Here is a 5,579-nt window from a genome sequence, read left to right on the forward strand (position 1 = left end):
GTCCGAATAAATAATACTAATTTAATTATTACAAAATTTCTAATTAACTAGAAAATTAAATGCAGAAACAAGGTGGCTATAACCCCATCTCGGGGTGCGTGAATGATGAATGCTTGACTCGTCTCGCTAGGAAACTCGCTGCAATAGCATTGTTGCCTTTGTTAACACTGCCCTGCTCCTCAAAGGACTGTGAAATTTCTTGGGGCACCTCTGAACTGATTCCTGATCACTCTGGAATATCACCGGCCAATTCAAAACACCACCGGCCATGGGGATGGGCTTATCGACTAACTGTTGTACCACCGGCCAGCCACCGATGGTCGGTCGGCACTGTAGGTGGCCGGCCGACCATTTCTTCCTGTAGAATCCTGCAGTTGACAGCAGCAGAGGGCAAGCAGTGTATGGCATGAAATTTTCAAGCAAATGTGAGCATGGCCACACTCCCTATCATGCAATGGACACAAGGGAGCATGGCCCTTGACCCTCGGGCCATCAATCACGCATTTCAATGCATGATGGCCCAAAAGTCAAGTGTGCAACTTCGATATCAAATGAAATGCAAGCACAAAGCACATCAAAGGACCCCATGTAAGCAAACATGGTATGCAACAACATGCGATGATGGACTTAAACTAACATGGATAGCTCGCAAGCATACCAAAATTAGCGGCCATGTGATGAAAATGAGGCAACCAAGATGCATGCAAACATGCACAATGCAATGGACCCGAGTCTAAGGCACAAAACATAACTCCACAAAGGCATTGAAAGGATGAATTATGGCATACAATGGCATTTGTTCCAGCACTGAAGTATGATGCTCAATGGTCCCGAAACATGCAAATATGCCACCCAATGCATGAAATAGCCCCCGAAACTCAAAACTAGGCACATGTATTGAACTATAACTATGCAAAGCAAACATTATTTGACCATGAAGCACAAAGACAAAGCCAAGATAGTCCCAAAATATGCACTATACTAGTTTGAAGCATGGCCAAAAGGTGCTAACATGTAGGGCTAAAACAATATGCAAGATTGGCTAGTAAGCATGGTTTATACCACACCTATATGAAGCATATGAAATCTTACCAAACCAGCCAAAAACAATGAACAAAACATATCAAAATATGCCCAAATACCCACTGAAATGAAGTCTACACATGCAAGAACGATGAGCTCCTTTGATAAGTTACAAGAGGGGTTACTCTACACATACATGATAGACAAACAAAAGGGCAAAACCATCTCTGGAAACAAGTTATGAAAGCCCTAAAACCCACCAAATAGGCCCTGAAATTGGTCTAAGAAACATGCAATGAAATGTTCCTTTGAAAGGCCTTGAATAGGATTGTTCTACACATGCATCATAGACATAAAATATGGCCAAAAGGGGTCCGGATAGAGTCAAGGAAGACCTTGAAACTCACAAAATAGGGCCTCAAATGTGACTTCACAACATGAAAAATGGAGCTCCTTTGGAAGGCCAACAATGCTAGTAAAGAGAACAAGGGGTAAGAGGGTCACCCCTCTCTGATTTTGAGGCTTAAAAACACATCTAAGCCACTAAAAATCCACTAGATTTCAGTGGCTAAGAGGCCAAACTAAAGCCATCACCAATGCTCTAATGCATAGTCCTAAACATGAAGGAATGAAGCGTGGAAGGGGGAAGATGACCCCAAACAGAAAAGAGTCCTTAAACAAACATGTTTAGAAGATCAAAATAAGACTTTTTTTAGTTTATGTCAAAGTCGAAAAATGCTTACAAATAGGGCTGAGCAATGGAGCAAAATAATGCAAAAATGGAGAAAATAGAGGCTTACCCTTGTAGCACAGCAATGCAGCCAACTCTGGACCAAGAAAGCGAGCTCCCAACCTCTGAAAATCAGCTTCAAGGCACTTGAATGGATGGTGGAGGTGGTAGGCTATGAGGTGTAGTGCAATGGGCCAGGAACAAGACTTTTGAACCCTCTAACACACCCAAATGTAGAGAGAGCAGGAGATATAGAGATAGAGGGTGATATATATCATATATCAGATGTAAGGTCTGGTTTTTTGCTGAACCAAAACAAAGGAGGAGGTGGGTCTCCTTATATAGACAAGGGAATGGCTCCAAGCTTCTTAAAGAAGCTAATAAAAGAAGGGTCAAAGGGGCCAAGCTTCCAAGAGAAGCTAACCCAAAGGTTCAAGCTTCTTGAGGAAGCTACGACAAAGGGTCAAGCTTCCTTAAGAAGCTTGAGCAAAGGGTGCAATCTTTTGGAGGAAGTTAGGATCAAAAAGGGTGCAAAGAGGCCAAAACAGCCACATACGCGTATAGAGACAGGGTCTGTGCATCCCAGCTGGCACAACTGGCATGCACCATGCCTGCAAGAGTAAAAAAGGTGGTACCGGCCAGAAAAGGAGGCCATCAGCCAAATAAATGGTCGATCGGCTACTTATTTGGTCGGTCGGCTATTTTGACTGGCCAGTCGACTAAATTGATGGCCGGTAGGTGGATTCTGAGGGAAAAAAGTGACTGGTGGTGTCTAGGTTGAAGCCCCAGACGTTATCTTTCTAATGGTGCAAACCTTGTATTAAAATTCCTCCTGTACAAAAAGTTATGCCCTTTTTGGTGAAGCCGCGCAGATTCGGTCCAACTGGAGTGATGCCCTGCTTCAATCAACCATATCTCCCCCACCCGGACTTGGCTTTAGGATATTCTTGTATGAAAAATGAAGCCCCAGAAGTAAGCTTTCGAACAGTGGTGGCCTTATAGCTAAAATCCAAGTATACAAGTGAATAAACCCGATTCAGCGAGGGCTGCTCGACTCTCTCCTACCCGGATTCATGCCGAACTTCTCCCAAACTAGTTTTCTCCTCTCCTTTCCTCTTTTCTTCAACTCCATACCCCTAAACAAAGTGTTTTGAAATATTTTTAAAGGATTTCATCTCTCTTTCATTCATCTCAACTTTCTCCTTGCTCGGTTTACCAAAAAGCGCAACATTTATCGAAATGCGAGCGTCGGAACATCGTAAGAACTTTATTTTCAAAACATTTTGAAAGAGAAGATTTTAAGATATAAAATCTTTTGATCAAGATTGTTTTGGTCTAAAAGGGGTATGAAGTTGGGATTTGACTCTCTCATTACTGAAGAATTTGAACCTTTGCCCTGCACACTTTTTACCACCAAGTAAACCATCAGTAACGCCCAAGTTTTAAGGACGGTAAAAAATGAGATGTCTACAGTTGCCCCTCTTTGGAAAAACTCGGAAGTCAAGAAGTGACGTGAGTGAATGTCAAAGCCCAGAGACGACCCATTTTTGACAAGGCCGAAGACTTGGACAAACAAACAAAATACCGATAAATAAATGGTTTTACCCGCAGGCTGCCTACATATCCCTTTGCAAGGAATCAAACCAGCGTAGTTCAGGGACAGGATGCAAATGATATGCAGGAAGACTTTGATAATTGGACTTATACGCTACGCGAAGCCAGTCTAAAAATTGGACTTATACGCTACGCAAAGTCGGTTTGAAAATTGGACTTATACGCTATGCGAAGCCGGTTTAAAAATTGGACTTATGCGCTACGCGAAACCGGTTTGATAATTAGAGATTTATGCCATGCAATGCAATGTACAAAAAAAAAATGCAATGTAATAGCTAGAAAGCAAAGGTACCTTACAGGAGCAATTGGCAATGACCTACCTCATGCTGCTGGGGACCTTCTCCTTCTTCTTGGTTAAACTGCAGGTACTACTTTTCTCCCTGGCTGTGATTGCAGCTTTCCCTATTCTCCAATAGGGTGACAGACTAGGTTGGATCAGTATCCAGAATTGAGGTGCATACAGATGCTATCTCAATCTATGGGGCTGCCATGCAGATTTCAAGCCGAGGATACACCCCTGGGTATTTAAACTAAACTTTGGTCTCAGAAATCTCGAACCTTTGCGTTCTAGGCATGAGCCATTCGAACTCTAGTTTCCACCGTCTCAGTTGGTCTCTTAGGAACTCACCGGAAACACAGGCAAGTGGCTATACGAGACCACCAGAAGTCATTCAGGCACGACAAACTCCAAAGGAATTGCACCTTTAGAGGATTTGAGGTCTCCTAGACCGGAGAGTGTACAAGAAAGTGTGAGTGAAGAGTGAATGCACAAAATAGTGCTAAAGAGATGCACGAAACAGTGCGATGCAACGTACTAACAAGTACAGGTTAGGTGCGCAAGAAAGCATGATAGAATGCATACAAAATGCAAGTAAGGTGCACAAAACAGTGCGACGCAATGCACTGACAAATGCTACAAGTATTTTCTATACAAGATGAGAGAGAGCATGCAATGAAATGCACAAGATAATGCGATGCGCAAGAGAGCGCAGGTGTAAACTGAACAAAATAGTGCGATGCGCAAGAGAGCGCGAGTGATAAACTGCACAAAATAGTGTGATGCGCAAGGAAGCGCGAGTGGTAAACTACACAAAATAGTGCGATGCGCAAGGAAGCGCGAGTGATAAACTGCACAAAATAGCGCGATGTGTAAGAAAGCGCGAGTGATTTGAAATGCACAAGACAATGCGATACGCTAAACAGCGTGAGTGATTTGAAATGCACAAGAAAGTGCGATACGCTAAACAGCGCGATTGATTTTTAAATGCACAAGACAGTGCGATACGCTAAACAGCGCGAATGATTTGAAACGCACAAGAAAGTGCGATACGCTAAACAGCGCGATTGATTTGAAATGCACTAAATAGTGCGATACGCTAAACATCGCGATTGATTTGAAATGCACAAGAAAGTGCGATACGCTAAACAGCGCGATTGATTTGAAATGCACTAAACAATGCGATATGCTAAACAGCGCGATTGATATGCAATGCACTAAACAATGCGATACGCTAAACAGCGCGATTGATATGCAATGCACAAAATAATGCGAGTGAGATACAACCACAAGATGCACAAGACAATGCTAGTGAGATACGAAGTGTAAGTGCACAAGACAGTGCGAGTGAATGCATGTTCTATGTAAATAAGGTGCATTTTCTATGCAAGTATGGAAGAGTGCATTTTCTATGCAAAAGATACGAGCATTTTCTATGCAAGAAACAGGAGCATATTCTATGCAATATTGAAAGCATATTCTATGCAGAATCGAAAGCAAGCATATTCTATGCATGAATCACAACGATGCACGGCACGCATGTAACAGAAGTGTATATGAAAGTGCACATTCTATGCAATGGAAGGGCATCAAACATGTACTCAGGTGCCTCCGATTTACCTTTCGGAGGACTTGGCAATACACTCAGCTCAAAAGGGGACACCCTGTTTATATTGGCGAGAGATAACATCTGCATGTGAAACCCTCGGGTGCTGCTTGGACTGCCATTCTGACTTGAAGCAGGCTTACACTTGGGGTTGAGATACACTCATACTCCAGAGAAATGGCGAGGCTTGAGAAGGTGCACTTGGAGTGCAGTCTCGGAATTTGCCGAAGTTGAAACAGACTAAGATGCTCCAAATTTTCCCTCTTTTCTTTTGCTTTGCAGTCCAGAACCTATATAGCTTCAGATAGGTCCTTGTTCTACTGTTCTCA

This window comes from Camellia sinensis, unplaced genomic scaffold, assembly GCF_055761805.1.
Source record: "Camellia sinensis isolate YWXY unplaced genomic scaffold, ASM5576180v1 Unanchor1, whole genome shotgun sequence".
Lineage (NCBI taxonomy): Eukaryota > Viridiplantae > Streptophyta > Magnoliopsida > Ericales > Theaceae > Camellia > Camellia sinensis.